Genomic DNA, 13823 nt, shown 5'->3' with positions numbered 1-13823 from the left:
TATTTGTTCCACAAAAATCTCCACTCTTGAGCACCAATCCAGGTCAGTGACTGACGACGTCAACAACTAATATAATAACCGCCTTTTGCGTGCATTGTCAAAATGCAATCTCACAACCCTTGCTAGTCACGAAAGCAACTTTTGGAACCTGATGCAATCCCACTGAGTTTTAGGCGAAGTCCTCCCAGCATATTCTAGAGCAACACGCGGAAAAGTTAAAATTTGATGTGCTTGTCATAACAAAGTTGCTAGACGACTAGTGTATAAGAATATATACAATATAAGTTTGAATTGGTTAAGGCTAACTGTTATTTGAAGCTAGATAAAAATTAGCCGGTGCATGTATAGATTGAATCTGCACCTACCAGGTGTATATATCCTTAGCAATGAACTATTAGTTCTCGCTAGCTAGTTTTGTTTGGCTAAGAGCAACTATAAGAGAGAAGCTACCTGTGGTTATTGGAGTCTAGAAAATTTCGGAAGAAATAGGTCTTCAACAGCTTTTCTATCCAGCGTTCCAAACTAACAAGTCATCTATCACTACGTCAGAATAGCACTTCACTACCGGTTCAAAACATCCCATCACTGCCAGATTTTGAACCAGCATAACTATACCGACAGTGACGAGGGTCAGCTATCACTGTCGCTTCCTATAAACCGGCAGTGTTTTTCAACTTCACTGTCGGTTCTTTACACAATCCAGCAGAGTTCAGTTCTACCATCACTGCCAGTTCATGAGACCACCCGACAGAGTTCAGTTCCACCAACACTATCGGTTTGTGTTTTAACCGGTAGTGTTGTTGTAACCAGCACTGCCGGTTTGTGACAAGAACTGGCAGTGATGGCTAAGCTAACGCTGCCAGTTTGTGGCTCAAGCCAGCAGTCCCATCTTGTCCATCACTGCCGGTTTGTTGCTAATCGGCAGTGATGGCCCGTTCGTATTTTATTGTTTTATAATTTGTTTTAATTTATATTTTTTCGTGGAATCATGTTTCGCTTTATATATGCTACATAGACGACAAGTCCATCAATATTAAACATTACAAATGTTACGGTTACAGTTCAAATATTCTTATCAAGATCTTGACCCCTCAAAATAAAAAAAAATTATTCGATAAGATGAAACATACACTTCTTATAATAATCTAGCGAGCCGCTCTAGGTCATACTGGTCCTTGAACTTCACAGATTGTGCAATGGAAAATACTCCATCTTTTTCTAATACCTCGGCTAAGATAAATTTTGCAGCTCCGATTGCAGTGCGACGATCTCCATGTCTAATATCCTTTCGTGGTTATATTTCTTGCGCTGTCGTTCAAAAAAGATGATATCAAAAGAGGAATCAGTAAATCATTTTGTTGAATTATTAACAGACATAAATGAAATGAGGATTATACACACCAACTTATCTGCTTCTTCCGATTTTCCGCCGATGTAGCAAAGCATTGCCCACATTACATAAAACCCGCATTCATTGTTTTCCGCCAGCTATTTTAGGTACTTCCCCTCTATTTCGACAACCTTGAATGGGACCTGCGTCCCACCGATATGTCTTCTTCGGACACTGTGCAATATGAAAAGGAGAAACATTAGAAAGCGGTATGTATGACTAAAAAATAATATGTTATTAGGACCGCTTACTAATTCAGCACTGCCACCCGTGCATCCAGGTGATAAAATGGTTTTTTCTTCGAGTCCCACACCTCAATAAGATTTTTAGCAAGATTGACACAAATGAAGGCGAAATGGTTGCTGCAATCACAGAATCCTAATTATGGAATAATCTTAACGAAAAAAGAAGCATAAAATTAAAAGTCGAGAACACATACTCGCAGTTATAGGCTAGAAGTATGTGGGTTTTGTTCTTCATCTTGAATTCATCGAAAACAGCAATCAATCTCTCTTTTAGGTCTTCCACATCACATCCATGGAGGCCTAAACATGTCTTCTCATTGACTCGCAAGGGGTCCAAGAAACCTATGTTATCCCATTTGCTTTTTAGTATGCAAAATTTTGCTATACACCTATATAAAATCATGGGAATTGCTGAAAAGTTAACAATTTGTGTCTCGAGAGAGTAGTTATTTATAATATCGTGCGTGTAGGATACTTACATAATCCACAATGTCAACATTTGTGAATCGAGAGAGTGTGTAGGAACCATGGAGTGGACCATGCTACCATAGTTCCAGCAAATATCACACTAAAAGTGGAGTTACCAAATACCATGCACATACCACTCAACATAGCCAATTTAAACAGTTGCTTCCTAAAGGCTAGATCATGCCATCAAGTTAAGTTGCCAAGTAAAAACTGGCACTCTTAAACATTGCAATACCACAATAAGAATGACATTTATGTGCAGAGCAATTGTGCCATCTTATTGAACCCTCATATCTGAATGATAAATTATACAACATGATTATAAGTATATGACAGTGAATGTACAGAGTTTAACCACATTAGGTACTTTTGCTAGTACTCCTACAATGGATTGGCCTAATGTTTTCCCCCTCTAAGTAACTGCTACACCACTAGCTACAGCTGCAGTGCTCGTTCAGTAGCTCATTACTAACAAACTGAATAGAGCTAACAAAAAACAACAATGAGAGTGACATTGCCAAAATTAGGACAATGTACACTGAGGTCAGCGGTACAGATAAACAGATCACACCGGCATGCTCAATTCCACACTAGTAAACCATGATACTATCATTTTGCCTTGAAAACCTCCCAATGCCCACCCCTAAAGTCCCATTAGCCCCAACATGCCAAATGCCACACGGATCACGAGTCAATGCAGGAGAGGACCTACCAAATCCTGGCCGCCACCGCCACGCACTCACCATGTGGCATTTCATCAAACATATAGCGGGCCGTGAGCCACGCACTCACCATGGGGGTGGGAAAGTAGCTGTCCATGTGCTCCTGAAGGCCTCTGCAGTGGGAGTGTAGGCGTGGAGGAGGAGGGGCACGGCTGGCGTCGTGGACGAGGAATGAGGGCACGGACGGCACGGTGCTCTTGCATGGGCGGTGGACGGCGTCGCGGGCGCTGGCGCGGGACTAATGGGGACGCATCAAGGGGATGCACGGGCATCGGCGTCGAAGAAGAGGAGCGTGGGGCTGGGAACGGCGACGTGGGGGGCGGTGGATGGGTGTGCGGGGAACGATGGTGCCTGTCGGCGTGGGGTGGTGCTCCGGCAGCGCGGGGGAAGGGTTGGCGTGGGGTTGAAATGACTTTGGAAAATTTCAACCCGCGCCTTGCTTTTATCCCAATGGTTCATCACTACCGGTTGTAAGTTCTAAACCGACAGTGATGAGGAAACATCACTACCAGGCCATTCCTCGAACCGGCAGTGATGGGGGTGTAGCGGTTATGGGTTAAGTAGCATATATTTACCTTTCTTTCGAATTCCTCCGACTGGCTCAATGGTTAAGACTGCGTAATGTAGCCCCTGAGACCCGTGTTCGAGTCCCAAGTGCCCAAATTTTTTGGTTTAATTTTATAAATTATTAAATGCTTTGGAAAATTTCACCCCATGCCTTGCTTTTATCCCAATGGTTCATCACTGCCGGTTGTAAGTCTAAACCGATAGTGATGAGGCTTGATCACTACCGGGCCATTCCTTGAACCGGTAGTGATAAGTGGCCGCCAAAACACTGCCGGTTCAAGCCACAAACCGACAGTGATGTGGTCCTTCACTGTCGGTTTAGCCCAGCCCCAATTATTTTCTCATTTTCAAGTTCATAACCGACAGTGAAGGTACATCACTGCCGGTTCTCACAAATCCAGCAGTGATGAGGCCGACAGTGATGTCCAAATCTGTAGTAGTGTATCCTAGGCATCTCGCTCGCTAGAGAAAGGTGAATGCACCCACTAGCTAAAAATTAACCCACCCATTAGCTGCTCTATTTAGATGTTGGACTAGAGTTTTAGCTGCTAGTTATTAGTCCATATGATCCAAATGAACTCTATGGAAAACAAAAATAAGAGAGAACTGATGACTACTAAATTGATGTAAAAAATGTAAACAACAATATACACCAATTGAGTAGTTTGTCTATGATAGTGGTTAGATCAGTCTTAGTAGAGGTTTCATATGTATTAAATAAGTCAATATGTCAAAGTATAAATAAAGAGAGAGATGGTCAAAGTTTTATGGAGTGAAATGAGTTCCTTGAGACGAAACTAGCCTACACTTTTTTCATCATAGAGAGTCATGGAAACTAAGACATGAAATCTCCACTGAGGCTGCCTTAGAACTATACTGGCGATCCATCCAATCAATGCAATAGTTCAACATATAACCACAGTAGTATGGGTGTCATGGGGTCAAAAACCGCGGCAAGCATTGTTGTTCACCGGTGTCATAGTGCGTGTCTTCGGTGGCTCGAGGGACTCATGAACACAAGAATCACAGAGAGGACGCAATGGTTTATCATTGTTCGGGCTATCGGTGCTCTACGTCCAGCAACTGATGATCCTTATACTCAGGAGCACTCAAAATCTGGGGGTTACAACAGAGTGTAAGAGAGAGATTTGGTAAGGGATCGCTTGGTGCTAATCCTAGGAAGCCTCACCGCCGGTGAGGCCTTCCCCTCATTGGAGAGGAGGAAGACGATGGAAGCGGGGGAGGAGCTCTCGGTGCCCCTCTCTGGGTTGCTTCGCTCTTGGTGTAGAGCTCGAGTTATTCGATGAGGACTCAAATGATCTATCTCGGATCACTTGAGAATCGTCCTCCCCCTCTTAGGATCCAACCTCCCCATATATATCGAGGTAGCACTACGCCAGATACATATCACTACCGGCATCATCACTGCCGAATTTGTGAGAACCGACAGTGATGTACCTTCACTGCCTGTTATGAGCTTGAAAATGAAAAAATGATTGGGGCTGGGCTAAAACCGGTAGTGAAGGACCACATCACTGCCGGTTTGTGGCTTGAACCGATAGTGTTTTGGCAGGCACTCATCACTACCGGTTTAAGCCAAGAGCCGGCAGTGATTGGGCTCTATCACTGTCGGTTCTAGCCAAGAACCGACGATGATAAGCCTACAACACAAAAAGGCTGCAGCCGTCCTCTCCTTCCTCCTCTCTTCCATCCTGAGAAGAGAGGCACGCGTTTGGACCCTTCCCTCCATTGTTGCAGCTGCTCTTCACCATGAAGCTAGTCCTTGGATTTTGAAGAATGGCTTGATCTTTTTGCTTTAAGGTTAGTAACAAACATCAACTCCTTTGATTTTGTTGCTTAATTAGCTTCGTTTTGATGGCTACATTGCTTGATTCTCATTCTAGTTCTTTCTCCATTCTAAAGAGCACTTTTCCAATTGGACATTTGTGCCAGGCTCAAATTGTGGTGAATCCATCATCCAAAAGGTTGGTGTCTATGAACACATTTAAATTCCTAGCTAATTATTCCATGGTGGTCAAGATTTTCATTGTTAGTATGTGATGCTATAATTAGTTCTTAGAAGTAGAGTAGAATAGTTGTTCTTCAATATTGTGCAATAATTGTTTTTTACTACGATTTTCAATTTAGAGGACCGGGGCTACCAATTTCAATTTTCCAATAATTAGTGTACAATAATGTTTTCCAAAAATGGTACTTTTGAGCTACAATTGTTGTTCATGAAGTTCGATTTCTTATTAATTCTTTGTAATTACTGTCTTAGTATTTTTTGTGCTGAGATGGATTGAGAGTGGATGCATCTGTCTTGAATAGACAAGCGGTACATGCATGGCGTCAGCCAGTTTATCACCGATGCCAAAGCCCATGCTGGGAATGGGAACCCTGTCTTCTGCCCATGCAAAGATTGCAAGAATCATAGGAACTTTTGTCAAATTGAGTCTATACGATCGCACTTGATTACTAGGGGGTTCATGCCAAACTATATGATATGGACTATGCATGGCGAGGTTGGTGTGAATGTTCTATAGGAAAACAATGATGATGTGGACATGCCTGACGTAGCCATCCACGATGCTGACGAGGAATCCAGTGTCAACACAGAACCTATGGCCACCGTTAATAATGTGTTTAGGAACATGCTAGCTGATGACACCGAGGATAACGATGACATTTCTCAGCTGCTACATAATGTAGGGATGGGATGTCTTAGTGAAAGACAGCTAAGAAAGCTAGAGAAAATGAGACAAGATGGCAAAACACCATTGTATAGGAATTGTCCAATGAGCAAACTGGAAGCCGACATCATGCTGTTAGAGTTCAAATCGATAAATGGATTGAGCGATAAAGGCTTTGATCAGTTGTTAGGTATAATAAGGAAAATGCTCCCAGAAAAAAAATGAGTTGCCAGAAAAGACATACTTGGCCAAGCAAATGATCTGCCCCATCGGTCTCGAGGTTGAAAAAATACACGCGTGTTCCAATGATTGCATATTGTACAGTGGAGAAAAATACAAAGACTTGGACAAGTGCCCCAAGTGTGAAGCTCCATGGTACAAGGAAGGGCCGTCAGATGAGGGCACCAAGACCAGAGGAGGTCCCGTAAAGGTCGTTTGGTATTTTCCTATAGCTCCCTGGGTGCATAGGCTGTTTGCATGTGCAAAGTTAGCCAAGTTGTTGCGCTGGCATGGCAAAGGGCGTAAGAAAGATACAATGATGAGGCACCCCACCGATGGGCATGGCTAGAGGACTGTCAATACTATGTTCTATAAGGACATCGGTGGAGAGGTAAGGCACCTTTGGTTTGCTTTGAGCACAGATGGGATGAATCCTTTTGACCAGGTTAGAAGCAATCGTAGCACCTGGCCAGTGACGCTCTATATATACAACCTTCCACCTTGGGTCTGTATGAAGCGATCATACATCCAGATGCCACTACTAATCCAAGGGCCAAGATAGCCTAGGAATGATATTGATGTATTTCTGGAGCCAGTGATTGATGAACTAGTAGAGATGTTTGAAAAGGGTGTGCCGGATGTTTGGAACGAGTACAAAAAGGAACATGTCATGATCAAGGGAGTACTTATCGCTGCAATCACTGACCTGCCAGGTCGAGGTTCGTTGTTCGGAGAGAAGACAAAAGGCTATACTGGATGTGTCGAGTGCTTGGACGACACCGACGCGGTAAATGCCAAATAACTCAAAGATAGTTTATATGGGACACCGTAGGTTCCTACCTAAGGATCACCCTTACTGCAGGAACAGAAAAGATTTCAATGGTGCTATTAAGAAACACTTAGCTCCAAAATATCGAGATGGGCCTACGATACTTCGAGAACTCAACAAACTAGAGGTTGTCCTTGGGAAGGGGGATAATGCAGTTGCAGCGCCTGATGGGAGCATTTGGAAGAAAAAATCGGTTTTCTAGAAACTACCTTACTGGCCATTTCTGAGTGTACGCCACTGTCTTGATCCCATGCACATCACTAAAAATGTGTGCGCTAACACTCTTAACACCTTGATGGACACCGAGGGACATCGAAGGATTCACTAGCCACACGCTTGGACATACAACACTTGGGAATCAGGAAGGAGCTACATCCCGTGGAGCTAGAGAATGGCCAGTTCAAACTTCCGGTTGCGTCATGGACATTGAAGAAGGAAGAAAAGCGTGCGCTTATTTCTTTCTTCAATGAACTCAAAGTCCCGACGGGCTACTGTGTGAACCCGAAGAGGCTAATGAACATGAGAGAACTCAAGTTCAACTATGGCCCTATGAAGGCCCATGACTATCATGTCATTATGACTCAGCTGCTCCTTGTTGCCCTATGTGGTATCCTCCCCCCAAAGGTCCACACCCCAATCATAAAGCTTTGCTTGTTCTTCAACGCGATCTCAAAAAAGGTCATTGATGTGTCCATGCTAGAGCAGTTGCAGTGGGACATAGCCAAAACTCTCATTAGGCTTGAGATGCATTTCCCACCGACTTACTTTGATATCTCATTGCATCTGCTCATTCATCTTGTTGACCAAATTAGAGCCCTTGGCCCAATGTACCTGCATCAGATGTTTCCTTTCAAAAGATTGATGAAAGTTTTTAGGAGGTATGTTAGGAACAGATTCAGGCCAGAAGGGGGCATGGTTGAAGGATGGTCAACGAAGGAGGCCATTAAGTTCTACACATATTATCTAGATATCAAAAGAGTTGGAGTTCTAGAATCTCGTCATAAGGGAAGACTACGTGGCAAAGGAACGACCAGTGAGAAATCTGTAACAGTAGATGACCCTGTTTCTTTCAGACAGGCATAGTTCGCTGTTCTCTAGCAAGCCAAGGGTGTGATGCCATACATTGACGAGCATAGGCAATCGCTGCAAACTCTGTATCCGAGCAGGTCACAGGCTTGGCTAGATAAAAAACATAAGGAGGACTTTGTCAGCTGGTTGCGACATCGCTTGCTTGGAATAAAGTTGGGTAATCAACTGGATGCCTTAGCCAAGGGGCCTTCGAGTATATATCTTAAGTACCAAGGGTATGAGATCAATGGATTCACATTTTACACAAAAAAGCAAGATGGAAAGAGCACATACCAAAATTGTGGTGTTTGTTTTGATGCTCACGACAAGAACGGAAATGTGCAGGCGACATACTATGGTTTCATAGAGGATATATGGGATCTAGCCTACGGTCCATTGAAGGCAGCTCTTTTTTGCTGCCAGTGGGTCCAGCTCAAGGAAATCAACACTGATAGCGAAGGGTTCACTACCGTTGATCTCACTAAGACCGCATACAGAGATGACCCCTTCATCCTTGCAAGATATGTTATGCAAGTCTTCTATGCAAGGGACAACAAGAAAAAAGGAAGGCTAAAAGTAGTCCTAGAAGGGAAAAGGAAGATTGTCGGTGTCGATGGAGTGACGGATGAAGAAGACTACAGGGGCTATTAGGAAATGCATCCATTCGGGGCGAACGTACCCCTACCTATCCTTCAAGAGGGTGATGAACCTGCTTACGTACGAATTGATCACAATGGGGCCCTCATTGTTGATGCACCTAAAGATAGTTAGATTATTGTTAACTATGTAATCATTATGCAGATGTTGTATCAGTAATTCGCACTGAATATTTAATTTATATTTTGTGCGCATCTCTACAATTTAATTATTGACTATGTAATCAAATATTAAGATGATGTTCACAAACACTATTATTTGATAATTATAGACCATTAATTAATTATCATAGAATTAAATAATCAAGACACAAATTTTTATGTTATTTTAGAATATAAACTAACTGCATTATTTCTATTAATTAATATATAAAGAAAAGCAAACTAACCGAACTCCTTATTCTAGCTTAGCGGTTAAGGCCGCGCACTCTTTACTTTGAGACCCGCGCTCGAATCCCAGGTGGCCCAAACTTTTTGATTTTGCATTTATTATTTAATAGTGCATTACGATGGGATAAAAGAAAAAAATAAAACCATTCTAACCGAACTCCCTATCATAACTTAGCGGTTAAGGCCGTGCACTCTTGACCCCGTGACCCACGCTCGAATCTCAGGCGGGCCAAACTTTTTTATATTTTTTATAAAAAGGCTGCGATGGTAGGCTCCAAACCGATAGTGTTTTTTATATTTTTTTACTTAAAGATGGCGGCAGGGCCCTTCACTGTCGGTTTTGGTTTTAAAACCGGCAGTGATAGCTTCTATCACAGTCGGTTGCTCAAACCGACACAAAAGGCCCAATTCACTATCGGTTTTTAAACTAAAACCGACAGTGATGTGTAGATGCTCCTCACATGCCAACAGTGCTTCCATGACCACAACAGTTGGAACACTGCTCCCACTTACCCTAACAACTTTAGTTCAGAAATAAAAATATACCACGACTGCTAGCCCCTATAAAATGGCCCTCGGCCAGGAGCTAGCCTCTCCATGCATGTTGGTTTTAGCCAGGCCTTATCAGCCATGATACAATGTTTTTCTCTCACAGCAAACCATAGATATTGTTATGCACCGTAGTCCACCAAAATGGTGCACACATGAGGTACTAGAAGAATGCTACTGAGGTACACATGAGGTGGTTAAATTATAATGTGTTAATACACATTGATGGTAACATTGACCTATACGCAAATAGGTATTTGTTATCGTATATAGAATTTTAGTGTAAGGTCTTTGTTATCGTATATGTAACTTATTTCTAATTTTTTGTAATTTTTTGATGTATTTCATTACTATCTAAATAAATATATCATTCTTGTTAAAACTTTCCCACTGTAGTATCTAAATAAATATATCCTTTACATATATGCACCTTCACTGTCGGTTCTATTTAAAAACCGGTAGTGATAGCTACCTTTACTGTCGGTTCTATTTAGAAACCGACAGTGATTACCACCTTCACTATCGGTTCTATTTAAAAACCGGCAGTGATGTCCATGCCCCCTATATAAAACAAACTATCGGCCATATACATCGATCCCACCCACCCACAAACTCTCTTAGTCTTATTTCTCATGTTTCACTCTCACTTCTCAAGACATCCACTCTCTCTCTACGTGATTTGGTCATGGCTCCTGCATTTTTCAATGGTATTGATATGTTGTCTTCTCTAATATTGTATCTATATTCATTTGATCTATATTTATATTCATGTTTCTTTGCATTCTACATTTATATATATTCTTATTCCTTGCATTAGATCTATATTTAATTATGTTGCCACATTTTACTTGGAAGAATTTTTTGTGCATATATTTTATGTTCATATTTTTTTTGCATTTTATCGATCGGGTGGTATGAACAATGGACCTCCCCCACTACAAAAACCAGGTTTCCACCCTAGCGATGAGCCATTCGCTCCTAATGTGACCATTCCACGGTTTCATGTTCCAGCTATTGTATGAAATATTTTTCTAACATCTTTTGTTTTTTGATGCTAACAAATAAGTGTAATTAGTTTAATATCATTGTTGCATGCATATATGTCACAGACTATATCCCCAATAGATTGGCTACGAACAACACTTAGCTGGTTCTTTATCTCGGACATCGTCGAGAACATGATATCTAATGCAAGTGGTCGGCTATGGACGTGTGAACTTAGTTTTTTCATCCCTGTGAGGGGTTCAAATCATCGGAACCATATCTAAGGAACGGGAATACAGAGCCCGAACGTGATAAGAGCCTAATTAAGTGCCGTGCGCATCTGTTTAGAGGCACTTCGATGTATTTGCTATGATGTGCCTGATTTCTCATACTTCAAGGCACTTGCTTTGAATGCTGGTGATATACTCGTCCTGCAAGCAAGCGAATGGTTTGCAAGCTACAACCATGTGGATGTGGTAAAATGGTTACTTATACCTGAGTCATGGTTATTTGTTGTTTATTATTGTAATAATATTCTCTAATTTTTTTTCTTTTTCTCTGCATGCAGATTATGCTACAGGACCTTACCTATGCTGCATGTGGCTTGTGGGCCGTTGTAGACGAAGCTACGAAGCAACTCGGGTATGATTGGGACTTCTACAATGGAAACCTCGGCCAGCTCACTATAGAAGGACACCGGTACTACATAAGGATTACTAACAGGGGCAGTGGTCGTTCAGTAGGTTACATCTATGGCCGATCATTCTTTCAGTATTGTGAGGCACAAGAGAGTGCACTCATACGGGCATTGGACTTCATCGATACAAGTGGATACATAATCCGTGACATCAACTACCATATATGGCTACAAAGGCATGTTAGTGTGCGTCGCCCGATCGATCATGACAGTGATTCCAATAGTAATTAATGTTTATTTAGCTAGGTTTTCAAGGTCATAGTTTAATTGGGTTCTAATTTTAGTATGTAGGGCTTTGTGTGTTTAATTATTGTCATGCATGTAATTCGTGTAACATTTGTTGGGCAATTAGAAATATACATTCTGGTGTCGTATTGGTCTCAAAATTATTCTTAGGCTTGCACATGCCACGTGTGAAGGAAATACCAAGTTTGGGATTTTCTGGAGATGTTTGTTACTTTCTGAGGTTTAATTGAATTTCCGCGCGACGAGACCGTTTAATTATAGGTTGAACTGAGTCTACCTACAAAAAGATCCGGAATGGTGCCAAACTTTTACACAAGCTCTAATGTGCCCTAGGGATAAGAATTTTATGGAGGTGGATGAAAAAATCTATTGGGTCCAAGATGAAATTCACCCTCTTTTGTCTCATTTGTCACAGAGAAAAATATAATAAATAAAAAAATTATCAAAACAACCTAAGATCCTGTTGGGGGTCTTAATTTGGTTGTACATGCTTGCTAAAAAAATTTCAAGCCATTTCAACATAGGTAGAGTATACATGTTTCACAGAGGTACATGTGCCCTTTCATCGAACCATGACTATACACATAGGTTATCAATGTTTCTGTGGTTCATAGGCATTCCGGTGTCGTATTGGTCTCAAACTTTTTCTTAGGATTGCACGTGCCACGTGTGAACGAAACACCAAGTTTGAGGTTTCCCGAAGATGGTTTGCTACTTTTTGAGATTTAATTGAATTTCCGCGCGACGAGACAATTTAATTATAGGTTAAACTAAGTCTACCCATGGAAAGATCTGGAATGATGCCAAACTTTTACATAGGCTCTAATGTGCCCTAGGGATAAGAATTTTGTGGAGGTGGATGAAAAAATCTATTGGGTCTAAGATGAAATTTACCCTCTTTTGTCTCATTTAGCACATAGAAGAATATAATTAATAAAAAATGATTAGAAAAACCTAAGATCATGTGTGAGATCTTAATTTGGATGTACAAGCTTGCCAAAAAATTTCAAGCCATTTCGATATAGGAATACATATGCTTCTATTTATTCAGTATATAAAATAATTTTTTTAATATATATAAACAACACCGTCGGTTTCAAAAAACCGGCAGTGATGAGAAGAAACCGACAGTGATGCTTGTTATCACTGTCGGTTTATTTTGGAAACCGGCAGTGATATATAAAAAATAAAAAAAAATTATGTCAGCCCTCGGGTCTGAGCTCGAGTCTCAGGCTACAGAGTTCAGACACTTAACCAAAAAAAATTCAAGCCATTTCGACATAGGAATACATATGCTTAATAAATTATAAAATTAAACCAAAAAAATTGGGCCGCGTGGGATTCGAACACGGGTATCCGGGGCTGAGTTACGGGGTGTTAACCGTTGAGCCAGTAGGAGGTATTCGAAAAGTGCGGAAAAGATAAGTTACTTATGCTTTAACCGCTACACGACAATCACTGTCAGTTTAAAGAATGGCCCGGCAGTGATGTACCCCAATTACTGTCGGTTTCTACTTACAACCGGCACTGATGTACCCCCATCACTGTCGATTTGTACTTACAACCGGCAGTGATGTACCCCCATCACTGTCGGTTTCTAATTAGAACCGGCAGTGATGAGGTTTGGTATAAAAGCCCGCCGCGGGTTGAAAAATTTGAACCCCGCGCCAACCGTTCCCAGCCCCGCGCTCCTCTTCTTCGACGCCGACGCCCGTGCACCGCCCTAAGCCGGAGCACCCGTCCACCGCCCCCTGCACCGCTGTTCCTAGCCCCATGCTCCTCTTCTTCGACGCCGAGGCCCGTGCACCGCCCCACGCCGGAGCAACTATCCACCGCCCCCCACGCCACTGTTCCTAGCCCCGCGCTCCTCTTCGTCGATGCCGACGCTCGTGCACTGCCCCACGCCGGAGCACTCCCCATGCCTTCCACCGCCAGACGCCGGAGCACCGCTGAGGCCTTCAGGAGCGCATGCGGACAGCTGTTTTCCCACCCCCACGGTGAGTGCGTGGCTCACTGCCCGCTAAGTGTTCGATGAAATACCCCACGGTTGTTGTCTTCCCAATAGCAGCCGATTCCTATTCGATTGAGTTACATGCTGTT

This window comes from Miscanthus floridulus, chromosome 3 (assembly GCF_019320115.1).
Source record: "Miscanthus floridulus cultivar M001 chromosome 3, ASM1932011v1, whole genome shotgun sequence".
NCBI classification, from domain to species: Eukaryota; Viridiplantae; Streptophyta; class Magnoliopsida; order Poales; family Poaceae; genus Miscanthus; species Miscanthus floridulus.
This window is presented reverse-complemented; position numbering follows the sequence as displayed.